The 27,654-nt window shown below is 44.4% G+C and overlaps 1 protein-coding gene across 3 annotated transcripts in view; it reads left to right on the forward strand.

The window, feature by feature from the left end:
- Positions 1-1,408: 1,408 nt before the first annotated feature.
- PDP2 (pyruvate dehydrogenase phosphatase catalytic subunit 2) overlaps positions 1,409-27,654 on the forward strand; it is a 36,905-nt gene continuing 10,659 nt past the window's right edge. Inside the window, exons 1-2 of one of the 3 annotated variants that reach the window (XR_011199892.1) lie at positions 1,409-1,647; positions 2,912-3,499. The gene's annotated coding sequence lies outside the window, so the exon portion shown is untranslated. Of the gene's footprint in view, positions 1,648-2,911; positions 3,500-15,192; positions 15,389-27,654 lie in introns of those variants that run through there. The other 2 variants (XM_069217202.1, XM_069217201.1) reach the window with 2 other exon arrangements.

The raw sequence follows: 27,654 nt of genomic DNA on the forward strand, positions 1-27,654 counted from the left end.
AAAACAAGTGTTATTGAACCATGTCTTTCTCTACATTTTTTCCTTCCAAATGTAAGACAGTGTGTAAAAAAGACGTCTATTTGAAAAATGCCCTGTAATTCACATGCTAGCATGGGCACCCCGGAATTCAGAGATGTGCAAATAACCACTGCTTCCCAACACCTTATCTAGTGGTCATTTTGGAAATACAAAGGTTTTCTTGATACCTATTTTTCACTTTTTATATGTCAGCAAATAAATTGCTGTATATCCGGTATAGAATGAAAACCCATTGCAAGGTGCAGCTCATTTATTGGCTCTGGGTACCTAGGGTTCTTGATGAACCTACAAGCCCTATATATCCCCACAACCAGAAGAGTCCAGCTGACGTAACTGTATATTGCTTTCAAACATCTGACATCGCAGGAAAATATTACAGAGTAAAACGTGGAGAAACATTGCTGTTTTTTTCACCTCAATTTCAATATCCTTTTTATTTCAGCTGTTCTTTCTGTAGGAAACACTTGTAGGATCTACACAAATGACCCCTTGCTGAATTCAGAATGTTGTCTTCTTTTCAGAAATGTTTTGCTTTCTGGGCTCCAGCATTGGTTTCTCACCAATTTCTGTCACTAACTGGAAGGAGGCTGAAAGCACAAAAAATAGCAAAAATTATGTATGTCCCCGTAAAATGTAATAATTGTGTTGAAAAATTGGGTTTTCTAATTCAAGTCTGCCTGTTCCTGAAAGCTGGGAAGATGGTGATTTTACCACCACAAACTCTTTGTTGATGCCATTTACAGGGGAAATAACACGAGCCTTCTTCTGCAGCCCTTTTCCCCATTTTTTGAAAAAAAAGAAATTTTCGCAGTATTTTGGCTGATTTCTTGGTCTCATTCAGGGGAACCCACAAGGTCTGGGTACCTCTAGAATCCCTAGGATGTTGGTAAAAAAAGGACGCAAATTTGGCATGGGTAGCTTATGTGGAGAAAAAGTTGAGTGCCTAAGCACGAACTGCCCCAAATAGCCAAAATAAAGGGCTCGGCACAGGAGGGGAAAAGGCCTGGCAGCAAAGGGGTTAAGTAGAAGTCGAAGACAGAAGCCGTTTCAAGATGGCCTACTTATTAGGGACGCGCTCCAAAAGGTAGACTTCTATGACAAATTTAGCAGCCATCTTAGGGGAGGTGTCAATGAGGAACTATAAGCATGTTCATGGATTTTTGCGTTTTTTTCTAAATCACATTACGTGCTTTTATGTTGAAACTTCATAGCAATAACGATATGTCCTTATTGATCACGAAACGGTTGATATGTATCGTACTAGAATACGGACTCGGTTGCGCACATTTATAATCCCAATGAACAGATCGCAGACACTTCCTGATCCCACCCCGTCGATTTCTTCTTCTTTTTGATTGGCTGGCAAAGGTCTGCGAGTAGAGGGTGCGCACTGGGTGCTTTCCTGCACTTGAGTTTCTATTATCTGAAGCCGAGGGAGGCTTTAATTGGCTGACCTTCTGTTAACTCTCTCTGAAGTCCCGCGCTGTCCGTCCCTGAGAGTCCAGCTATGGCTGATAGAGGCGGGTGAGATCTGGAGAGGGGCGCGCGGTGCAGGAGACAAACGGGCAACGCGAGGGGCAGCTGGAAGGACACGGTCGTGTCTGCCAGGTGAGGCGAGGGAGATGTGTGACGGGGCAGTGAAGGGTGTGCACAGGACATGTAGAATAGCGGGTTAGTGCACTAATATGACATGTGTACTGCTAACTGCTGAGTAGAACCGCTGCAGGGGGACGAATGGGAACAAGGAAATATAGGGGTTTCGGTTGGAAGAATATGTTACTAAAAAGAAATGGGGTTTGCAGAGATGTTGAGGTGTGAGATTTGGGGGTTAGTTGGTTGTTTGAGTAAAATCGGATTGGGCTGGATTTGACCCGTAAATACAAACTAGAGGCAGTAGATTGAAATTATTCTTCAGGAGGCAAGAGGGCGAAATCGTAATTCGGATCGCAACCTCAAAACCTAACCCAAAAATAGTGGCCCCGATGCGAGTAAAGCTTGGGGTGCCAGTTCCAACTAGTGCCAGAGAAGGAGGGACTGGAAGAAACCGGACCAGGGCTGTATGGATATAGCGAGGAATCTCGTGTGCATAGCACTTCTGCCTTGCTTCTATCGGATTGACGTTCTTTAGATCTTCTCTCATTACTGTACTCCCTCCTCTAGTTGAACACATCTCCGTTTTACTCTACATCACTTTCGACTTAGTGTTGGAAGTGTAGTTATCCAAACTTGCTAGCCTCTCCTTTAAAGCGTAGTTAGTCCTGGGTTAAAGAGATGAGCTATTGTTTATTACTGTTAACGTTGCGAATGCCCCTGCCATTCCCTTTAGTAATTACATTAGTTCAAGGCCGGGAAATAATGTGGGTTGTTTGTCTTTTATTTACATTAACTCCGCACTAAGATTAACATCTGTGAATGATCCTTGCCCCTTTTCCAGGCAACTTCTTTAATTCAGTTCCTTGTGTTTGTATGCAACAAAAAAGAAACTAACTTGTGCCTTTATTTAGAATTGTAAGTAATATTTGTAATAATTCCAAGCCATGTTTATGTCTGTACCAAAAATGAATGGTGATATCTGATTACAATCGAGAACACCTGTTTGTGATATACCTGATGAGTAGGTCCTTGGCTTAAAGGTATTGCCAGTGTAGTTTTCTTTCACAGCGCATACCGTTTTACCAGCATCATTTGTAGTTTTCCTTTTACTATGCATTTAGGTGCGCCCGTTCCTACTTCAAAGCAAATACTATTTTGACACTGTACAGCTCTTCAGTGTCTTACTTCAATTTGCATGTAAGAACATACATCGTATACAAGTTTTACACAGGCGATTGACCCAGCAAAAATTGAGTATTTTCTTTTTTTTCTTTTCCAGAAACGCGAAAAAATAATTTTGCCAGCAAATGCAGACGTTTCGTAGGCATGTGGCATGTATTGAGCCTGACGTGGATATGTCACTCACTATTACTGATAGTGCCACCGATGGGCACTATGGAACCGATTCCCAAGATCATGCAGTTCTATCATACATGGCCACGTAGTTTATAACAAACTGACCTAGTCACTCTAGACATAACAGTTGAGAAGCCAAATGACAACAATTTCCAAGGCTCACGGTGTGTCTCCTTTTAAGACAGAGCAACCTCTGAGCCCACCATAAAATGAGTCGCTGGCATATTGGCATTTACAGTTATGTTGATGAACAATTCATCATGTGAGGAAGATAACTGTCGCCATGTCATTGCCTAAATATTTTATCATCCATGTACAAGCGAAGCACCTTGCCCTTTCTGAGAAGTCTTTTGGTGTACAAGTCAAAATTTAAAACTGGTATGGAGAAGAAGCAAACAAGCAACCTAAGTACACCAGTTGACAGGTTCGGCTGGTCACCACTGAAGCTGTTACTACCCCTGCACTGGCAATGTGCACCTTACAAAATAAAGCTTTGTCCTCTTTTGGTTTCCCCAATTGCACTATTTTTTGTCAAATTGAGCCTCACTGACTTCGTCCTTCTAATTATAGATACTTGGGGTAAACTGCAGATAATGGGCTTAACCCCTGAGTATGGTCTTAAGTTATTATATATATATCTATTGTATGTTGATTTTATTGGGGAGTAGCTCGATGCAATCAATTATTAGTGGAAAAGAGGCTAAAAGTAGTCATTTAGTGTCCAGTTAATGAGGAAAATGGAAAGAAAGTCATACAGTTTTAAGAGGGAAACAGTCGTTTTCTACACAGAATATATTTTGTATTGCATAAGGGTGCATTATCCACAAGCTTTTGTGGTTTTCTTGCTATTAGTATTTGTCTGTTGTATACCACCTCATCTTTACAAGCACTGCGCTGCCATAGCTTACCCTTAGGAACACTTCCAGATGGTTTTGGTGGATAGCCAGCTACTTGTACCAAGTGTATTTGTCAATTCTCATATGGGAGAAGTATTGAGTCCATTTTATCAACTCCACTCATGCACCATTCAAGTCATTAGACTTACAGCTCTGATCAAATATTTATGATTTTTCAAGGCCTGTATAATCAAGTATGCAGATGGGCTTATACACTTCTCAGCTCAGCCAAAACTGTGATAGGGGAAGTGCTGTCACCATGAATTGTAGAGAGCACTTACAGTTTAAAAAATTGGACACGCTCATTACAGATAGGAAGGAAGTTTTTTCCAAAAATGAGAGCTAAGACTGCACTGATGAGGTGCGTATGAGCAATGTAAAATCTCAAAAATTGGGCATGCTGCTTGATTTTCCTAAAGGAATAGGTCCATCACAAAAAGTTGGAGGTAGTCATTCTGCAAACAAATTGCAGTATTGACAGCAACTCCAGTGAAAGGGAAACTGCAGCCTGGAAGCTTTTTAGGGGATTGCCGTGATGGCAACCTTGTTATGCTGTGGCGGGCGCTTGTATGCACTTTGAATTATGGTTTCCTCCTATATTTACTTGACTGCATAGGTTGTTCTTGTGAAGGGACATAACCACTGCTTTCTGCACTTTCCAAAAACATTAGCCACCATTCTCTTGGTGTCCGTTTTTTTCCCTTCCTTGGATGGACCAGATAGTGGAGGGGTTGGGGACCGATTGGCCACTGCTGGAAAGTAAATAGGTTCAAACTATACTCTGCATCCCAAGGGTCTGCACCTCCAAAATATAAACAGTATGTCTAAATGGTCTAAGTGGATCGCAAGGCCAGCTGAGGTCCATAAACAGAAATCCTTTGAGGGCCACCATTAGGAAGGGGAGATTTTGCCCAAACCAGTGGTGCTCCCTTTTTTATTTTTTTTATTTGTTATAAAAAGAAAACTCTGCCAGGGGGTTAGACGAGGAGCCCGTGCACCTAACTATTTCCAGTGATGCCTCATGTTGGACCTGGGTGTTTTGCAGGGTCACTCCCAGACTTTTTGCCTACACCTCTCCTGTTTTCTGAATTAGTTTTGGCTTTTAGGGCTGCATGCTTGTGCTCATTACCGAACACATGGTTAAATTGGCTTACACCCAATTGACACATTTTATTTACTTTTAAGTACCCATTCAAGTTGAGATACATGTACTCAGGGCATTTCAATTGAATGTGACTGGTGGGCTTGCGGCAGTGATTGTGGCACCCTCTTAGGTGGCCTTCTGAACCTGTCTCAGGCCTGCCAATTCAGCCAGTGTGCAGTTTTAAACTTCCATTTCAAAATGACAAAGTAAACCTTTTGGCTGGTCTAAGCCTTCCTATTTAGGTCTCGGCTAGACAAAGCATGCGCTGACTCTTCAAGACTATTGTAATCTTACAGTGGGTTTACAGCCTACCCGTTGCTTACCACTTGTTGGTTTGCGTGGCAATCGTCTATACAGCCTCGTAATTTGTCACTGCAGGCCTAGCATCATTTCCGTTCCTGTCTGTGGAACACGGACCATGCACTGATTGATTCAAAATTATCAGTACCCGTCTGCTGCTCCCGGCATGATTGGGATATTTCTTTTTAGGTTGAGCACACAAGCATTTCTACCTTTTGTAGTCTATCTGTGGGCTTCTAACCACACCCATCACTATCACTCGTTTCTGGGCTTGCCTTTCAAAAATCCTTTGTTAGCATTGGTAAATGCTTTGTTTGTCCCTCCTTGGGGCCGTTTTGTTACCGCCTTGCATACCAACCCTGTTACATTCATAATTGTACGATTGCTGATACCTTTGAGTAAAATAGTTGACATAAGCGAGCCGATTCAAAAGTGTGCCCGTGGGTAGTAGTCCTAAACATTTTTTTTTAAATGAATGCCCCTTGCGCCTGCTGCCATGCTGTGGATCCTAAACATTTAAAAAAATGAATGTCCACTGGGACAGCGGCGGGCCCAAAACTTGATAAAAGTTAAAGCCCCCCAGATGTCCCATGGGTGGTGGGTCCTGGGGGCATTAATTTATATCAAATTTGGGCCCGCCGCCCACAGGACATGTAGCAGGCACAGGGGGCATTTATTTTTTAATATGTTTAAGGCCCGCTACCCACAGGACACGCAGTGGGCCCAGGGGACATGTAAAATAAAGGCCCCCTTTGGGAACACCTCGTGTCCCATGGCCGATGGGTCCAAAACGTAATAAAAGTTAATACACCCAGATGCCCTGTGGGCGACGGGCCCTGGGAACATTGATTAGTATCAAATTTTGGGCCTGCTGCATTAGGGACATGTAAAATAAATGGCCCCTAGGCCCGCCACGTGCCCCATGGGTGGCGGGCCCTAAACATAAAAAAAAAAAAAAAAAGAATACCCCTGGGCCTGCCAAGTACCCAGTGAGCAACAGGCCCAAAACTTGATAAAAGTTAATGTCCCAGGTCCCCTATGAGTGACCGGCCGTGGGGGCATTAATTTGTTTCTAGTTTTGGGCCCGTTTCACACAGGGTACGCGGCGGGCCCACAGGCGTTTATTTATTAATGTTTAGGGCCTGCCGCCCATGGGACACCCAGCAGCCCAGGGGCATTTATTTTACATTCCTCCTGGGCCCGCAGTGTGCCCTTTGGGTGGCTGACTCTACTTATTAAGAATTAAATGGCACTGGGTGTGCCGAATGGGCCCAAAACTTGATAAGTTAATGCTCCCGGTGTCATTTAATTTTACAGAGTTTTAGGCTCGACGTCCATGGGGCATGCGGCGGGCCCAGGGGAATTTACAGGTGGGTGTAGTCACAGCCTCCAAAGAATGCAAGAAACGCTTTCTATTGGCCCACTGGCGAGCCACTGGACCAATAAAAGGAGGGTCGCATTCTCAGATTTCACAGGCAGTTTTCTAAAAGAGCCGTGGCTTTTTAGAAAACTGCTGATTTTGCAGTTTTATTTTTATCTATTAACTTATGTATATATTTTTCTTTTTGTGTGTAAATTGCGACATCCTGGAGGGTCTGTCTATTACTCCCAATTCAATCCATCCCACCCCATTGAAATTCACCCCACTCTGCTCTAATCCAGTCCACTTCCTTAATCCACTCCAACCCACTGCGCCCTATCCCACCACTCTCCACTCTGACACTTTCTGCCATTGAACTCCTGAACTCTACTCAACTCTGACACTCTACTCCCCCACTCCACTCTGCGACACTGTACTCAAGCAAATCCACTCTGACACAACTCCCCCTCCCCCCCCCCCCCCCTAACTGCACTCCGACACTCTCTGCCACTAACTGTTAGCCATGCTAAACAGCAGCCGCACTGGTGCAGAACATGGCAAAAACACAAGACTTATTGGCTTTGCCAGTGCTTGTTAATACATCGCATAGGGCAGTGTTCACTGTATTTGTTTTTAAAAGTTGGACATGTATTTTTAAGTTGCCTCCCATGTGCCTCAATATAATGTGATAAAACTGCACACATTAGCATGTTAAACTCAGAAGCTTTGGCACCATTAATTACTTAGAAACTTGCTTTTGAAGAGTCTGGTGAACACAACTCTTTTGTGGTGTGATGTTGGACTAGATCAGTAGAGATGTTGGTTCTAAGTAGTTAGCTTGTGCTTACAATATCTTCAAAGTTCAGATTCTTCACCTTGGGACTAATGGCAATTTAAAAAAAAAAGAAGAATTGTGTGGAGCAAGAGTAGAAATTTCTCCTTAAGTGCAAAGTAGAATGAACTTTAATTTATATGTTGGTTAACTTTTTGTAAGTATTTTCATATTAAAAGTATAGTTTCACACATAGAAGGTTACCGAGATTTAATCGGAAATTTCTTAGTGAGGACATGCTTTAAACAAATGAAGCGGTTACTCTCCCTATACCTTTCCTCACTTGATGGAAAGTGAATTGTATTGTGTTGGATCACTTCACGCTTTTTATGGGCCCTTTTCAACTGCTGTGATTGTTGGTCAGCTCTGTATTAAGCAAATACACTTGTTAGGCCTTGCCTGAGACTACAACTGTGCTGTTGCTTGTGACACGTTTTGTGAACACACAGGGCTTGGTGACCGCCCATTGCTTACAATTCATTGGCTTCTTGGCCGGTCTTGCATACTGGCTCCTGTTTGGCCAGAGTGTGCTGGCTTCACTTTGGCTGCACGTTCGGTTTGTGTTTTCTCGTCTCTGGAGCATGGACCAAGTACTGTTTCATTTTTTTGGGAGTGTTCTTCTGCTGCAGCCTATTTTTTTTTTCCTTCTGCTTGCAGCACTTCGTAAAAGCATATTTTTTTTTATTGTTGTCTAACTCCTAGTTTTGCTCCACGCTGTTGCTTTCACCACTTTTTCTGGCATTTGTGCTAGTTCCCTTCCACGCTTTCTCCTCCATGTGCATTTTTTCCCTCATGTATCTGCTCCCTCCAATGCTCTCCACATTACCCCCGCTCCTCCCCATTTCCCAAGCTTCTCTGTTGCTTACACCAACTGGTATTTATATTATTTTACTTTTGAAAACCTTCCCATCCCTCCACCCCCAGAAGCTTCTCTGTTGCAGATCCTGGACCTCCATGTTGCTCCAGCCGCAACATTGACTTCCACCCACTCTGCAAGCTGTTAGCAAATGCTGTTTCACTTCGATCAAAAAAAAATTGGCAAAGCCAAAAGGTTGTGTAACAATCACTGAAAGGCAAGACTTATTTTCTTTGCTAAAGCTTGAGGTTTGGCCAAGCTCAGAGCCTGCCACCAAATTGTGCTAGATTCTGAATCTAGTGTTTTACCTCATAACCATCTGTTTTCTCTTAAGACACTGTACTACACACTAGAGTATATTGACTAGCCTACTGTTATTGTCTAGTGAAGCAAGCTTAGAACTTGTATCGCGTTTCCTCAGAAAGCGGATGCAGGCTCTCCTACCTTTCTTTCTCTAGCAGTATGTTAGACTTTGAATCCTATCCCTTATGAGGCTCATTTCCAGGGGCCCCCAACCACTCAAGCATAGAAACAAAGGACTTAATTTAATTACTTTTTCCATGTAGCTAGCCCCCACTTCTGAATGCCACATAAAAGTGGATGAAGATTGTGGGACAGCCAAAAGCCTACAAAGAAAACTATTTCCACTCTTTTCAGGTGTTCTGTGCTTGCATACCACCAAATCCTCTACCATAACTCCCTGTTGCAGTACATAGTCTCATAGTAAGAGGTGGGAATGTGTGCCACGAGAATAGGAAAAACACATTGCACAGAAAAAAAAAAAAAATAATTGCATTCTGCTTTCCTTTATTAGACCTAGCAGGGCATCTAAAGAAATCCATGAAAAAATGGCAATTAAGTTTCTACCCAAAACTAACAACCCAAAACATCACACACCCTATCAATCGATCAAGGATTTATAGAGCGCACTAGTCACCCATTAGGGTCTCAAGGCGCTGGGGGGGGGGGGGGGGGGATAGCTACTGGTCGTAGAGCCATGTCTTGAGGTGTTTCCTGAATGTCAAGAGGTCTTGGGTCTGGCGAAGGTGGGGCGGTAGGAAGTTCCAGTCCTGGCAGCTAGGTGAGAGAAGGATCTTCCTCCGGCAATGGTGCGGGGGACGGAGGCGAGGGCGAGGCTGGCGGAGTGAAGATTGCGGTTGGGGGTGTGGAAGGTGAGTCTGTCGTTGAGGTAGGCAGGGCCTGTGTCGTAGAGGGCCTTGTGTGCGTGGATAAGAAGTTTGAAGGTGACCCTCTTTGATACTGGTAGCCAGTGTAGGTCTCTGAGGTGGGGGGAAATGTGGTTGCGACATCCAGGATGAGGCTGGCGGATGCGTTCTGGATTCTTTGCAGCTTTGTTAGAAGTTTGGTTGATATTCCTGCATATAGGGCGTTTCCGTAGTCCAATCGGCTGTTGACCAGGGAGTGGGTGACCGTTTTCCTGGTTTCGACTGGAATCCATTTGAAGATTTTGCGGAGCATACGAAGCGTGTTGTAGCAGGACGAGGAGATGGCGTTGACCTGCTGAGTGTGGAGTCCAGGGTGAAGCCCAGGTTGCATGCGTGGGTGGTGGGTGAGGGTGCGGATCCTAGGGAGGTGGGCCACCAGGAGTCATTCCAAGCTGAGGGGTTGGTGCCAAAAATTTGGATTTCTGTCTTGTCTGTGTTTAACCTGAGGTGGCTTGATTCCATCCAGCTGGCGATGGCATGAAGTCCGTTGTGGAGGTTATTCTTTGCAGTTGTAGGGTCTTTTGTGAGTGAGAGGATGAGCTGAGTGTCGTCTGCGTAGGAAACTGTTGATGTGGTGGGTTCGTGCGATGTTGGTGAGGGGGGCCATGTAAATGTTGAAGAGGATGGGGCTGAGCGATGATCCTTGGGGGACACCACAGATGATTCTGGAGGCTTCTGACCGGAACGGTGGGAGGCGGACTCTCTGGGTTCTGCCTGAGAGAAATTACGAGATCCATTGAGTGCCTTGTCGCGGATTCCAGCGCTGTGGAGGAGTGTGCGGAGAGTGTGATGACATACTGTGTCGAAAGCAGCGGAGAGGTCCAGGAGGATGAGTGCTGCTGTTTCTCCTTCGTCGAGCATGTTCCTAATGTCATCTGTGGCAGCGATGAGCGCGGTCTCGGTGCTGTGGTTTCTGCGGAATCCGGATTGGGAGGTGTTGAGTACCTTGCTGTCTTCCAGGAACCGGGATAGATGGCTGTTCACAATTTTTTTCAATGAATTTGGCAGGGAAATAGAGGAGGTAGATCAGCCGGTAGTTCTTGGGGTGGTCTGGGTCTGCCTTTGGTTTCTTCAGCAGGGCGTTGATTTCTGCGTGGTTCCATCCTTCTGGGAAGGTGGCTGACTCGAAGGAGCTGTTGATGGTATTGCAGAGGGCGATGATGATATTTGCCTTGTTGAAGATATGGTGTGGGCAGGGGTCTGATGGTGATCCAGAGTGGATGGAGGCCATGGTGGTGGCGGTGTCCTCTATATTGATGGGGGTCCAGGTGTGGAGGAGGTGGGTGTCGCTTGTAGCGTTAGGTTCTTGGGTGTTTGTAGTTGGCTGGTGGGTCTGGGGTTTGAAGCTATTATGGATTTTTTCTATCTTTCGACGGAAGTGGGTTTCCAGTGAGTTGCAGAATTCTTGTGATGGCTGGGGGTTCGTTGGATCAGGTCCTGGGGGTGGAGAGTTCATTGATGATGCTGAAGAGCTCTTTACTGTTGTGAGCGTTGGCGTCAATGCGTTTTTTGAAGTGGGTCCTTTTGGTGGTGCGGATCAATTGGTGATGTTTGCGTAGGGCATCCTTGAAGGCGATGTGGTTGGAGTTGGTGGGGTCAAGGTGCCAGGTTTTTTCCATTCTGCGACATAGCCGTTTGGATTCCTGTAGTTCTGGTGTGAACCAGCTGGCCTTGATTCGGTGGGAGGTGTTTGTTTGTTTTTTGAGCGGTGCGAGGGTGTTGGCGCAGCCTTCTATCCAGTGGTGTAGGTTGGTGGCGGCTGTGTTGGGGTTTGGAGTCCCAGGGGGGTGGTGCCCGGGCGAGAGTGGAGATCAGTTGATATTTTGCTTCAGTTGCGTCTGGAGGGTTGTGTGCAGTGGTGGTGAGTGACTGGTTTCTGGTAGGAGAAGTGGATGCAGCGGTGGTCTGTCTAGCTGAGCTCGGTGATGTGGCTGATGGAGGCATGGTTGCTGGCTGAGAAGATGGGGTGGAGTGTGTGGCCTGCGGAGTGGGTGGGTGAAGTGACGAGTTGCTTGAGACCGAAGTTGGCGAGGTTGTTGATTAGGTTGGTGGTGTTGATATCGTTGTTATTTTCTAGGTGGAAGTTCAGGTCACCGAGGAGGATGTAGTCTGTTGAGGTGAGGGCTTGGGAGCTGATGGCGTCGGCGATGTCGTCGCAGACCTGCGGTCTGGTGCCAGGGGGTCTGCAGATCAGTGTTCCTCTGAGTGTGTTGTTGGTGTTGATGTGGATTTTGAAGTGGAGGTGTTCGGCGGAGTTGATGGTGTTGTGGGAGTTGGTGGAGATTCTTATGGTGTTTTTGTAGACTATGTCGATTTCCCCCTCCTGGTCTGTTGTTTCGGTCTCTTCTGGTGACCTTGTAGTTTTCTGGTATGGCTATGGCTACGTCTGGTTCTGATGCCAAATTCATCCAGGTTTCGGTGAGGAATGCGACGTCGGGTGAGTATGTGGTCAGTAGGTCCCAGAGTTCTATTGAATGTTTGTGGTCGGAGCGGGGTGTCGAGTAGGATGCATCTTAGGCGGTTGGCTGTTTTGATTTGGATTTGGAGGTTCGGTTGCAGGTAAAATTGCAGGCTTTGCAGGAGAAGGGTCCTTTGGTGCGCGTTGGTGTGGCCTGGAAGCAGATAGAGGAGTGTCCTGGATTAAGGGCGTGGAGTTCGTTGGCAGAGTAATGGTGTTCGGTGGCGCGGGGTGTGTTGGCCAGGGGGTCTGGCGCTGGGCGCGGTCTTGGCGCAGACGGGCTTGCCTTTGGCGTACCTTCGGCACGCCCGAGCGGCGGCCGCCATAAGAGGGGAGGTGGGAGGGAGTGGCAGCTGAAAGGAGGAAAGGAAGCCTCCAATGGGAGTTCGGGGGCGGGGGGCAGCAGGAGACAGGAGCCAGGAGCGGAAAGCTCCAAAGCAGAGGGAGGGGGGCGGGGCCGCGGGGAAGCAGCGGCAGGAAACCTCGAGGGAAGCCCAGGAAAGCCCAAGAAAGGGAAAATAAAATGCACCTACCAGAGCAGTAGCGAAGAGGGAGCGACCTGCCTGCAGTGATGCAGGGTCAGAGGTCGCTGCTAGGCTCGCGCTGCGGCAGGCATAAGAGGGGAGGTGGGAGGGAGTGGCAGCTGGGATGAGGGAGGGAAGCCTCCAATGGGAGTGCAGGGGGTGGAGGCAGCAGGAGACAGGAGCAGGAAGCTCCGAGGGAGGGGCCGGGGAGGAAGCAGCGGCAGGAAACCTCAAGGGAAGCCCAGGAAAGCCCAAGAAAGGGAAGATAAAATGCACCCACTGGAGCAGTAGCGAGGAGGGAGAGACCTGCCTGCAGTGATGCAGGGTCAGAGGTCGCTGCTAGCCTCGCACTGCGGCCGGCATAAGAGGGGAGGTGGGAGGGAGTGGCAGCTGGGAGGAGGGAGGGAAGCCTCCAATGGGAGTGCGTGGGCAGCGGGAGACAGGAGTGGGAAGCTCCGAGGAAGGGGGGTGGGGCCGCGGGGAAGCAGCGACAGGAAACCTTTAGGGAAGCCCAGGAAAGCCCAAGAAAGGGAAAATAAAATGCACCTACCGGAGCAGTAGCGAGGAGGGAGTGACCTGCCTGCAGTGATACACATTCATTTGCATGAACCTCAACAATGAGTGCTTCATGGGGAACTACACAAAATGCCAGGCTCACCTGTAGAAGCAATCTGCAACTCGGCCCAGAGCTAGTTCTCCAGAATCACACAGTATGCAAAGGAACTGAAACGGGAACAAAAATAACACTGGCAAGAGAGGTATATCAAAGTAGTGGGGTGAATGTTAATTATATAAATGAAGAAAAATGTTCACAACTCAGTCTGTGAGGAAATGACATACCTAGGGTTTAAAGAGATGGAGAGTTTCCTAGTTTCTGGAGCAGTGGACCTCCTGTTTAAGGATACACCTGATCAATCATAAGGGAAATCACATTTCTGAAAAAAATGCTTAAAAAGACTTCAAAGGAGACCTGTCAATGCATCCATAATTTTTTCTTTCTATTTTAAGGCCCGGATGATTTGAGCGCACAGTTCTGTCTGCTGTGGAGTTGCAGAGGTTTTAGGTCTCTGAAGACTTCAGCTCTATGGAGAGACCTATGGTCAGAACTTCATGCACACCACAATACACAACACATTACATGTAACATATATATAGTTAAAACCGTGTTTCCATAGAAAAAAAGTTTTTTGACTTGCCTATATCTTTGTTTCCCCAAAAAAGTATGCAGAAATTCTTGTTGTGCATGGAACATTTTGTGGTGATCCATCAAGCGGGGCCTGAGAAAAAGGGGGTGGGGTGATTGTCAAAAAATCGTTGGAAAGCTAGATTTTTTTTTTTTCCCAGCAGATTGGGCTTTTTGTTATGTGGTCTAAATCTGTTCAGTAGCTGTTGAGAAACTTAAGGGAATCCAAATATGTTTATCTAGGGCTGCGATTCCTCCCCGATGACTTCACATAGAATAACAACATTGTGCAGGGAAATGCAGAGCTCTGATTGGCTGCCAGCACTTCAGACATTCAGATCCTAACTATAACGTCTCTGTAACACTTGTTTTTTTAAGTGAATAAATATATATACATACCCAAATTTTTTTTTTTTTTTTTTTAGGGGCGAGCGCAAAGTGCTCCGTCCCTCTTCTAATTCATTTTAGGGGGATTTTAACCAAGCCTATGTTACGTCAGTAAATTTCATTCGTTTGTGGGCTTGCCTTTTAAAATCCACTTGTTTTCATTTGTGGAATGCATGCATACGTCATGCCTTTTCCAGTGTTTGGCCCTCCTCGAGAGTACCGGTAAACTCCTGGAAACATACGAGGCTCCATATTTTCTGGACTACTTTTTCTCTTTATTTTGCGCTGTTTTCTTGTCACATTAAATGGAAAAAAAAAAAAAGTGCGGTTAGGAGTTTACAACATTAATAGCTCTAACTCGACATAATGCAAGACCTGTTGCATTGCAAATGCTTGTTTTTTAGGTGAATATTACACAGACGGGAGCTTTTGAACAGCCCTTTTCAGATGTATGTCTACTGAGGTTTGTCTGGTTTTCGGCAGCAGCTAATAGGGATGTCCGTGAACTTTACTACTTTTATCATATTTTCCTTGACAAAACACAGTGGACTGATACTAAACTGTTATGAGCTCCTCTTCAAGTCTTGAGCAAGACGGCCTCTTTGGAAAGCAGGTTACTGTGAGTGGCCCCAAGACGATACAGTGCTGGACAAAGGGCTCCTGGAAGAACAGGCTTTTTCCTTGATGAAACATAACCACATCGGTGACGGAATATCTCATGAAATCGAATGAGCTTCAGTTGAGATTTATTTAAAATAGTAGGGAGATAAAATTAGATTGTCTGAATATTTTTACCGAACATAGTCCAATATTTGTGCATGTTCTACGGGAAAACGACTGGCCCACATGAATACTAATTATTAAGAAGATTCTATTGTGCAGAAACATGTCTGCATGAACAAAAAACTATTGTGGGTATACAGATGTCCTTCCAAAGTAGACTTGAGTGTGGTAAAGTAGGTCCTTGGCAGGACATCTGCATATTCTCAGTCAGCCCACTCTATTACCTCTTTGTAAATTGTTTTCATCTACTTGCAGGAACTTCAGCAGAACGGGAGCGCTGAGTACAAGAAGAAGCAATTTCTTGTTTTCCTCATCTTCCCTCGTGGTGAAAAGCTAAAGACTGCAATACTCTTTGACTGCCAGAAGCTATCCTTGCAGACTCTGCAGTGGATCTGTTTGTACATATAAGCATTGGCTAAAATTGCTAGGAGTTGTGCCTGCTTCATTTTAGGTGCATTGAAATTTTAAGGCTACTGTATTAGATCTTTTCAATTTTTACAACAAATGTGACTAAAGATTTTTTTCACATGTTACTTATCAACATCACTGAATAAATGTATGCTAATAATTGAGAATGTTCTTGTGTGCAGAAGTCCATGAGCATGCAGGCATGCCAAGATCCATGCCGGTTTTAGACCCTAGTTGGTTTCTGTTCATGGTGTGACTTTATCGCCTTTGCCCAGTTTTATACTGACACGGGTGTTAGAGTAAAGAGCTACAGTTTCTTTCATTAGGGCTTGAGGTATACCCCACTTGATCGGTTTGGCTTCTAAAAGACGCCCATCTGCAGGCTGATCTCAATTTGGACTTTGAGGCACTAATGTTTGTACCAGAGGCAAGCAGAGACCCTTGCTAACATGACGCTGACGTGTATTACATGCATAAAAACGTGTGATATGTATTTTATTTTTTCACGTTCTGTATTTCATCAACAGTAAAGCATTTATCACATAGCATCCGTTCTCTAAACCAAGTTCCCTTTTTTAAACAAATAAGAGAACAGGCATGTTTGTAGATCGCTTGTTCACACCCCAGCTGGTTTCGTGGCACTGTTGACACATTGAGGTGCTTAAGCCAGCGAAATTATAGGACCAAGTCATACTCTACCTCAGTATTCCCTAAGAGTCAAAGCAGGAACCAAACAATCAAAATACATTTGGTTTGCAAGTGATTTCAGCAAACCGTTGCTAAATATATAATCAAGAATTTGAAATTCAAAAGTGGATTTCATTTACATTTGATGTGTTTTAAGTTCAGCATTAGATTATATCACTACATTTGAGTAACATTTATTGTAAATTTCGATTTAGACCTAACCGCAAGTGACCCAAAAATGCAAGTCAGTTGTTATGTGCCCTTATATATACACGCATGCAGTGGCTACACTTGCCAGAAATTGTGCATGCTTCATTGAAATATTAAGGCTACAATATTAGATCTTTTCAATATTTACAACAAATATGATCAAAACATTTTTGCACATATTGCATGTTAAAATTAATTAATAAATAAATGCTAATAAGTGAGAATGTTCCCTTGTGCAGAAGCCTATGAGCATGCTAGCAATTCGTTGTTGGTATGCAGTTGTGTGATGTTCCCACCAAAGTATAGGAGTCGGCTCCAAAGGTTGAAGTGCGTAGAAAAACAGTATGAGAACGATAATGCACCATCCAAGGAAAGAAAAAACCAGCCTGGTTCACAGACGATCTCACCACCTCCAAAAGCAACTGCCAGAAACTCAAAAAGAAATGGATCCAAGAACGCACACCCGACAACCTCGCCGCCCTCAAAAACGCCAACCGCGAACACCACCAACGGATCCGCACCGCCAAGCGCGCCCACTTCACCGAACGCATCAACAACAACGCCCACGACTGCAAAGAACTCTTTGGCATCGTGAAGAAACTCTCCAATCCGAAAGCCAACTCCAACGACATCCCGCCCTCCCAGAAACTCTGCGACGACCTCTCCACCTTCTTCCACCAGAAAATCACCACCATCCACGACGGCTTCATCACCGGTCCACCGCCAGACCCCACCCCCGACGTCTCCTCCCGCGACTGCCGCCTCACCGCCTGGACCCACGTGGACGAGGCAGAAACCATAGCAACCATGAACACCATCCACTCAGGCTCCCCCACAGACCCCTGCCCCCATCATGTTTTCAACTCAGCCAACGCCACCATCGCCCCCGAACTCCGCAAGATCATCAACCTCTCCTTCACTTCTGCCACCTTCCCGGACAGCTGGAAACACGCAGAAATCCAACCCCTCCTCAAAAAACCCAAGGCTGACCCCAACGACCTCAAAAACTTCCGTCCGATCTCTCTCCTCCCTTTTCCAGCGAAAGTCATCGAGAAGATCGTCAACACTCAGCTCACCCACTTCCTCGAAGACAATTCCATCCTGGACCCCTCACAATCCGGATTCAGACGAAACCACAGCACTGAGACCGCCCTCCTCGCCGCCACAGATGACATCAGACATCAAATGGACAACGGCGAAACCTCAGCCCTCATCCTCCTCGACCTATCGGCCGCTTTTGACACCGTCTGCCACCGCACCCTACTGACCCGCCTCCAGGAAGCCGGCATCCAAGATAAAGCCCTCCACTGGATCTCATCCTTCCTCTCCGACAGAACGCAGAGAGTCCGTCTCTCCCCTTTCCGCTCCAAAGCCACCAACCTCATCTGCGGCGTCCCCCAAGGATCCTCCCTCAGCCCTACGTTGTTCAACGTCTACATGGCCCCCCTCGCTCAACTGGCCCGCCAACATCATCTCAGCATCATCTCCTACGCCGACGATACCCAGCTCGTCCTCTCCCTGACCAAAGACCCGCTCACAGCCAAAACAAACCTCCACGAGGGACTAAAATCCATCGCCGATTGGATGAACAACAGTCGCCTGAAACTCAACTCCGACAAGACGGAAGTCCTCATCCTCGGACGCACTCCCTCAGCCTGGAACGACTCATGGTGGCCCTCCGTCCTCGGACCCCCACCCACCCCTGCCAGCCACGCAAGAAACCTCGGCTTCATCCTGGACTCCGCCCTCACCATGTCCAAACAGGTCAGCGCCGTCTCCTCCTCCTGTTTCAACACCCTTCGAATGCTTCGCAGAATCTTCAAGTGGATTCCAACAGAAACCAGAAAGACGGTGACCCAGGCCCTCGTCAGCAGCAGACTTGACTACGGCAACGCACTCTACACAGGCATCCCAACCAAAGACATCAAACGCCTCCAACGTATCCAAAATGCCTCCGCCCGACTGATCCTCAACATACCCCGCCGAAGTCACATCTCCCCTCACCTAAAGGAACTCCACTGGCTCCCGGTAGACAAGAGGATCACCTTCAAACTCCTGACCCACGCTCACAAGGCCCTTCACAACACCGGACCCTCCTACCTCAACACCAGACTCAATTTCTACACTCCAACACGTCAACTCCGATCCGCCAACCTCGCCCTCGCCATCGTACCCCGAATCCAGCGCAAGACATCCGGCGGCAGATCCTTCTCCTTCCTCGCCGCCAAGACCTGGAACTCTCTCCCCACATCTCTTCGCCAGACCCAGGACCTCCTCGCATTCAGAAGGCTCCTCAAGACCTGGCTCTTCGCCCGCTAAACCAGCAGCGCTCCCCCCCCCCCCCCCCCCCCCCCCCCCCTCCCTCCTCAGCGCCTCGAAACCCTGACGGGTACATAGCGCGCTTAATAAATATTATGATTGATTGATTGATTAATGTGGGTAAAGCCATCAAATTTAGAGGCAAGGCAAGAAGAAGTGAGGGAATTGTTAGTGTAAAATTAATTTTGAAAAAATTTGGAATGTTGTTTCAAATGGATCCTGCTCACTTTAATCACTGTTCCGATGGTTAAGACCTAAGCAGTACACCCATTATATTGTTGCTCAAATGTGAATTTACCTTTTAAAGAAGAAAAGGTAAAAGCCGTTTGGCAAAACAGGAAGAGTTGGTTTAATTAAACACTTTGGCTGGGAGAACAGTTACAGAAACGGGGGTCTAAGGACTGTCGGAAAGTACAGTTGAGCTGGAAGGTGTTTTATACATTTCTCTGTGTAGCATAAAACAATGTCAGCATTCTTTTCTAGGTGAAGAAAGTGAGCTGTTGTCTTGGAGTCGTAAATAAGGTCCCTGATAACAAATGCAGGTGGGCTTCAACCTTGCGTGGATACAATGAGGACCAGTGGGTAATGTGACTGGGTGTCTGGCATGAGGGACGAGTGATTGCGGTGTGCTGTGTTCTTATTGGCTGAGTGTTCCTAACTTCCTGTGGCATCTGACTTTATGGTGTTTTGGGAATGCACACACCCCTCTGGCCATATGCGCTTTATTGGGGCTAATCTCCCTGGACCATGTGGTGTCACTGTGCCTATCTGTGGGATTGATCGAAGTTTCCTGTGGTGCTTGTCTGCCGGCTACATGCTGTCCCACCTGTGACCTGTCAATCAGTAACCTCAGACTTAGGTCTCAGAACCTGCCTTACTATGTATTTCTGAGTCTGTGGTAATGGAGAGTTCATGACGGGTGAATTCCATAATAGTGATGCAATTTTGCTTTTATATGTGAAAGTATTGTGGTGGACATAGATTTTTTCAATATTAACGCTATCCTGTCCTTGTTAATTGATTTAACGTATTTATAGGAGCTTCAGCAGAACAGGATACTCTATGTACAGGGAGAAGTGATGATATATTTCCTTATTCCCCCTTGTGATTAAAAATTAAAAGCTACAATACCCTCTGACTGTTAACAGGGTTGAGATTACAGGTACTACACTGAGATCGTAGGTTTTGGATTCCTGAGGGTAACTGTTTTTTTCATGTGGATGTGTTTACAGCGGATGTGTACTTGGTGCTTGTCCTTATATGGCGAAAGTAGACCTATTATTGCTCGGGATTGCAGAACACCTGGGTATTTTCACCTTAGTTGTAGACCGTCACATATAATCTACATATTACTCTGGTGATATCAAGGCTGCACATTCTACATGAATGGTTTTGTTTTTATAATTTAAAGCACCCATCAGAGAATTTCATGCTGATCATGAGCAATAATCCTTGTGCTTTTTCAAATATACACAAACTTTGTTATGGAAATCTCAAATTTAAATGGTTTTATGAGAGGGCCAAAATAGAAGCCATGAGTATCCATCCAAATATCTCGGGACACTTATCTCAAACAACCTATCATGGTCTAACCATGTCAAGGGGCAAATTTCAAAAGCCAAATCAATTGGGCTTTGCTGAAAGATTTTTATTTTTATTTATGTAGGTGGGGGTGTAGAAGCATATCATTATCAAAAGTGTATGTCTCAAAAATCCCTTCTGTAATACTATGTGTGGCAGAGGCTCACTCGATAGCTAATTTGAAGATTTATAGCAGCATAAAATCTAAACTTTGGAAATATTACTTAGGTTTGGGGAAGTCATCCACGAAATAAATGATTTGTTTGAAGCTGGCGTTAACTGAAATCAGCTACTGGGCCTTCGGTCAGATTCTATCTTAGGCAAATAAGAGCCTACATCTAGTAGTAGTGAAGATGTTATTAAAAACTCACTTGGGGTGTATTTTTGCATGACTGTGAAAGGGCGCTTACCTTTTCTAAATAATTTTGGTACTTGGCAGCCCAACTAGACCTTTCAAAAGATGATATTTTGGGGTCTAACTCAATTAAAATCCTTTCCCCGAAATTGAAAATAATGGCAAAATGTAGAAGCCATCATGTTGATTTAGCACATTGTCTACAAATTTAAAGATTACAATTGACTTGTTTCCTTGTTACTCATAGTGCAATGCAATTTTATTTAAGAACAAATCTGGACCCTCATTTAATGTCCAGTATGAGGTTTAAGTTTGGCCTGTTCCCATTGATGTGTAAATACTACGGCTAGGGAAAGGGGAATCGAGGGGCCATGGGGGTTGTATTAAATCTTGTGTCATGACGTTACAGAATTGGCATCTGCTGCTAGTGTTGTTTTTTTTTTATTTTTATTTTTTAAATCCAGGTTTAGACATTCTGAGTTAAAAATATTTGGTACCAATTTGGATAATGTTTCCCCTGTGACACACAATGAGATGTTATTTTTGATGTTTAATCCATCATCTACTAATGTTTTTGACTGAAAAGCTTTTTTTATGTAATGATTAATGATTTAACTAGTGTGTTTTTTTTTTTTTTATTTGGACCGGTTTTGGAAAAGCACTTCTCACATTTTGGAAAAAATAATTATTGGTGGTTCCAAGAGCATTTGTGTCTGTGAGTAATGATTTTCTTGTCATCGAATAACAATTTGAGGCAGGATTGAGTGGAGAATGTTCAACTGTCTGTAAATTGTTATCATTTACCCGGATGATGTACTTGTAAATTTAACATTTTTTAATCATCTTTTATCAAATAATTTGTGGCGATGTTGAGTGGAGGATGTTTAACGATATTGTTAGAAATGGGGTCTCTAATTGGCAGAGGTATACACCCTTGCCCAAGTAGGGACCACAATCCTAGTCAGGGTAAGTTACACACAATCCAAATTATCCTGCGCCCACCCTCTGGTAGCTTGGCACTGAACAGTCAGGCTTAAATAAGAAGTATATGTGTAAAGTATCTGTGCAATAAATCATACAGTAACACAGTGAAAACACCACAAAAATACACCACACAGGATTAGAAAAATAGATAATATTTATCTGGTTAAAATAAGGTCAAAAGGATAAAGATTCAATAGCACAAGTTGAAATATCACTTTTGTTGGTTTAAAAAGAGTCTTAAATCTTGGAAATCAACAGTTGTCTCTTGATTACACAAAGTACCTGGTTCGCGTAAAAAATAACACGCATGGAGACCGAAGAGTAGGAGATGCGTGAAAAATAAGGTGTGCGTCGGATTTTCCGACGCAGCACATACGTTGCGTCATTTCTTTTCACGTGTCAAGTGGGTTGTGTTGTTTTTCGCCGTTTTCCTCACTGCCATGCGGGGATCTTTGTGACTCCCAGGGGAAATCCTGGGTGCGCTGGAAGAAGTCACAGGGGTTGCATTGATCCAGTAGGGAGATGCGTAGATTTTTCTGTCACACAGCAGGTGCTGCGTCAAATTCCCAATTGGGCAGTCAACGGCCTTGCTCCGGTAGGGCTGTGCGTCGAATCTTCTGTCGCCAGGCAGGTGCTGCTTGGAATTCCCACTCGGGAAGTCAGGTTGCGTCATTCCGGTCAGCTGTGCGGTGATTTCTAGAGTTTCCTGAAGAAACTAAGTCTTTTTGGCCCTGAGACTTCAGAAAACAGGAGGCAAGCTCAATCAAATCCCTTGGAGAACAGTTCTCAGCAAAGTCAGAGGGCAGCAGTCCTTCTCAGCAAAGCAGTCCAGATGAGTCCTTTGGGCAGCCAGGCAGTTCTTGTTGGACAGGTTAAGGTCCAGAAGTGTTCGAGTTGGTGGGGTCAGAGACCCAGTTTATATACCTAAAATTGCCTTTGAAGTGGGGGAGATTTCTAAGAGTGGTTTTGAAGTGCAAGTTCCCCTTTCAGTACAGGTCTGTCTGCCAGGGTCCCGGTAGGGGGTTTGGCAGTCCATTGTGTGAGGGCAGGCCACTAGCCTCTGAAATGTCAGGCCCTACACCCACCCCACCCAACCCAGGAAGACCCATTCAGTATGCAGATGAGTGCAGGTGTGACTGAATGTCCTATGTTTGTGGGTTCTGGGTGAAATGCACAAGGAAGCTGTCAACCAGCCAAGCCTAGGCGTTGATTGGAGACAGGCTATAAGGCACAGGTGGATTTTAAGTGCAGAGATATGCTCACTTTCTAAAAGTGGCAGTTCCAAAATAGTAATCTAAAATCCAACCTCACCAATGAGTAGGATTTTCTATCACTGTTCTGGCCATACTAAATATGACCTGGTTACCCCTTTCTGATGCAAATCTACCACTCAAACAGTATATGAGGGTAGCCCTCATCCTAATGCTATCCTATGGAAGGAGCAGGCCTCACAGTAGTGGAAAAGGAATTTAGGAGTTTTCCACTACAGGACATATAAAACACACACGTACATGTCCTGCCTTTTACTTACATAGCACCCTGCCCTATGGGTTACTTAGGGCCTACCTTAGGGTAGCTTATATGTAGAAAAAGGGGAGTTTAAGGCTTGGCAAGTACTTTCAAATGTCAAGTCAAAGCGGCAGTGAATCTGCGCACAAAGGCCTTTTGATGGCAGGCCTGAAACCTGGTTAAGGGGCTACTTATGTGGGTGGCACAACCAGTGCTGCAGGCCCACAAGTAGCATTCAATTTACAAGCCCTGGGCACATGTAGTGCACTTTACTAGGGACTTATAAGTAAACCAAATATGCCAGTTGGGAATGAACCAATGTTACCATGTTTAAGGGAGAGCGCATATGCACTTTAGCACTGGTTAGCAGTGGTATAGTGCGCAGAGTCCGAAAACTAGCAAAAACTCTTGTCAGAAAAGTTGGGTGAGGCAGGCAAAAAGTTGGGGGATTACCACCTTAAGGTGTCGGGTCTAACAGATATGCTTTAAATGGTTTGTCTAACTTGTAATTTTAAGCTGATGTATTCTCTTTGCGATATCAATGTCGCTAAGGATTCACTGAGTATCTGAATAAAAATTAATGACTAATGGAGTATGAGATTTCTAAGGTTTAAATATTCCCGGAAGCTGTCTGATCAGAACTAGATCAGAGTTAAACCAGAGGCCAGTACTTAATGTTGGTTTGTAGACTGCCTGCTTCCTGAGCTTTCCAAGTTTTTAAAGGTCTGCTTGCGGATGAGGTGTCCAGGGAAAGGTGAACAATGGATAAGTGCAAGCTCAAGTTGATGCTTTATTCTATTTACAAAGTGATGGCTATGAAGTTTCCTTACAATAGAAATGGCACCAGAAGCTTTTATTCAAACCTGCCCAAAGTAAGGTCCAGCTTTCTTTAATTTAGCTTTAAAGTATGTGCTACAAGTTACAGAGTTGTCCTCAGATCTGAAAAGTGTAAAATAAATACTTTCAATGTGTCGGGTGCATTGTATGTGTGGCTAGATGTTGTTAAACATGGAGCAACATTAGTGTCTAATAAACAATATGTAGGTGACATTTTCATGTATTGCCCAACTGACCTGAATGTCTTCAGTGTGGTCACAGATTTCATGGTCAATGAGAATGCACACAGAGAAAAATAGTGATTTGCATAGAGTTGCATAATTAGATGAAATGGGAAAACTATTCTTTGATCCCAGTTTTCTGATAGGCATGTACAGTTCAGTGAATGGATGAAATAGTCTCTTTTGTCCCTTCACCACTAAATTGTAATTTGTGTTCAATCATTTCTTGACCCAAAATACTACATTATGTTCAATAAAGGCACGTATATTGTTACTTTAGTCTGACTACATACATAAAATGTCACAGTACATTTTTTTAACAATTTTAAAGGTAAGCAAATGCTGAAGAGACTTTTAATGTCGATGTCACTGCCTTTCCCTGACTTAAACCTTAAAGAGAACTCTCTGTGCCTGCAGATATTCCACTGAGCTAGTTGAAAATTTCACTATAGCTCAGTTTAGCTGCAAACTTACAAAGCAGAGAAGCACCTTTTTAGATTATGCGCACTCTGCTTTCCTTCCTATAGTGTGTTTTAACTTAAAAATCTATGACAGGGAGACTGTAGGACCTGAGATGGTTGTCCCTGAAGTATTTTGACTCACCAGTCCCCAAAGGCAAGTGCAAAGCTGTCCCCAGTCATTAAAACTGAGCCAAGTTCCAAATATACTTTGCTTAGGGTAAAGTTAGTTAGTTTAGTAATCTGTAATCCCTTGAGTGACTTTGATTGTATTACCTCCTTGTCTAAGAAGTTCATAATGTCACCTAGAGACTGACTGGCAGCGAAGTATGTTGTGTATAGTCAGTCTGCTAGGTAAAGTAGTCCCATGTCAGATCTCTGTAGTTGATTCAGTCTTGCTTTTCTTCACAATCTCTGGTGATGATGATCATATTTCTGATTTCCCTGTCATAATTTGAAATTTGCAGGTGACTGACAGTAAATAAAATAAACAGGACTAGGTGAACCTGTGATACTTGGCACATGCACAATTTGAGATCCCATCACTCACTTCCTTGGAGATTAATCTGCACCCTTTTGAGGCTGCTGTAGCAGTTAAACATGTTGGCATCCCTTGTAGAAAATGATGTTAGAGTTGAAGTCCTATAACAAGATATTTTCATTCCTACTTACCAGTGATAAATACATAGGAAAATGAGTCTTTGTTTGCCTGGTACTGAATTGACATACAGTATGTAAAAAATATACAGAGATGGCAGTGTCTAATTCAGTGAGATGCTGACCATCTACAATATGCAGGGGTGTGGAATTTATTAAAATATCTACTTGTCCATGGGAAAGGTTGCTTCTTAAATCTACTTGTCCTGTAAAAAAAAAAATTACTTGTCCCTTTGGTACCATGTAGTGCAGTGACAATTTATGGCAGCAATCTCATTATGTAAGATCTCTGATAATAGCGTCTCTGATTGTGCCAGGGCTACCGCTATAGTAGGCCTTGAATACTTGCAATTTAAATCTCTACTATAGTAATTTCCTTATTTTGCCACCTTTCTGTAGATTTACATACTGGGGCTGAAAGAAGCAGTAAGCAATAGTTCCAGGGCTTCAATGCCTTTTAGTCTGCAAACTTACTAACTTGAATATTTTAAGGATTTTCACCAGGTCTTCCCTACTCTGCCCTTTTCCCATAATGAGAAAGGTTGGAAATGTACTCCTGAAAATGGCAGAAGTAGAAGTTCTTCCAGGTTTGGGAAAGAAAGTGGTTAGAGGGAAAGTGAACTTGTAAACGCTCAATAGATTTTCGCATGAGCAGATCTACACATGCATATTTGCTCGTGCTAAAATACAGTTTACACATTTTCTTTTTCTAGGAGTACGATTTCCTGGTCTACTTCTGTTAACTCTTGTTAATTAATGAAAGCTACTAATTCAAAGACACATACCTGGGGTGCACTTTTATGACTTTCTTTAAGAATTGGGTCCCTACTTATGTCTGGCGTTTTTGTTTTTATTAAACTTCTATTTCTCTATCTGTTGGTTGGCTTTACTGTGAGTGATTGCATTCTGCTCTTCCACAAGGAGGATATTGGCACGCAAAGTAGTTATGTTCAGTGCCAGGAACTACTGTGGCAGTCGGTGGCGTAATGAAACTGGAGGGGCCCCCTGCAAAGAACATGGAGGGCCCGCCCTCCAGACTCACTCAGGGCAGGTGCTGTGCAGAGGGAGACCCATGGAAGAATGCTGCGGGCCTTTTACGCCACTGGTGGCAGTGTGTGCTTTTTGAGACCAAAAAACGTTTTTTTCTTTTTGCCAGTGCTTGTTACAATGGTGAGGGCCTGGCAGCTCCCACAACAACAAAGTGTTTACAAAAGCCATGTCAAAACAACACACGCATTGACAAAACCAAAAGACTAACCAAAAAAAGAAAGTCTGGCTTTGCCTGTGCTTGTTTATTTTCATGCTTCCAATAATCTTGTTGAAAATGGTTTCACTGATTTTACATTAGGAATATTTTTTGGAAATACAAGCATTCATCACCACATTTTACTAAATGACGCTTCAAAGAAATAGCACCTAAAATTTCATGGTAGCGTAATGTTTTGTTTCCTACTTGCATTTGTTTCTGAACATTTTATTTTGAAAACAAATAATCTTCACTCTTGCTTACAAGCTACTTCAAACATTTGCATATAATCAGAGAGCATTCTGGGAGCATTGTATTTAGCCTCATCATTAAACTTTTCAGACGTGTGCATTTTTTTTTTTTTTTTTTTTTTTTTTTTTTTTTACTGAAACCACTGTCGGTAGTGTAGTGTGACCTTAAAATGTTTATTTACAGCACTCACCCCAATAATAAAGGCTTTTCATTAATGAGCCAAAAAATACAAGTTTGAACAGGGACACACATATTACCTCAATTGCAGACACTTCCAGTCTCTGCAAACTGGCAGCCAAAGGGTTTGTGCTGCAGGGGGTTGGGCATACCTGGTCATGTCTCAGAGATCCCCAAGGCAGGCTTGATAGGAAAAGGTGCCATAGTTGACCTGCTCAGGCACCAGGATGGCCAGGGGTCAGTGTGGAGCTCTACCAGAAGAAAAGTTAGAATATAACTCTGTCACCATGTCCCTATGGGGATACCACTAGCCCTTGTGAAAGAAATTAAGACTTTGGCAAGCTTCCTGACTTCAATGTTCAGTCACGTACTGTTGACTGAAAATATACCAAAAAGCTGGAGATGGTCAGTTATTCATCCCATTTTTAAAGGTGGGCTGCTGCCTCCCCAAGTAATTATAGATTGATAGCCCTCTTAGTTGTGGACCTTAAATACTTTTCAACCTTCCTCCTACATGACCTCCAGCAGTGAGCACAGAGTCTAGAAGGCTGCAGATGAATTGGACAGTGTTCACTAAAAACAAGGGACTCTCTCTAATTTGATAGCCTTGGGCCTTATTTTGAGCAGGGTAAGTGACACCTGCAACCCGCTGTTTGTGTGATTTGTGGACTTATAAGGTGCCCTTTGTCCGTGTCCCCTGGGATAAGCTCTGGGCAACGTTTCATTCAGCACTGGGAAAATCAATTGAAACTTCTGAGAGCAATTCGGCTGGTATATGCAAGCACCTGGGTTAAGATCAAGGTAGGGCAGTGGTCT

This window comes from Pleurodeles waltl, chromosome 12 (assembly GCF_031143425.1).
Source record: "Pleurodeles waltl isolate 20211129_DDA chromosome 12, aPleWal1.hap1.20221129, whole genome shotgun sequence".
In the NCBI taxonomy this organism is placed as follows: domain Eukaryota; kingdom Metazoa; phylum Chordata; class Amphibia; order Caudata; family Salamandridae; genus Pleurodeles; species Pleurodeles waltl.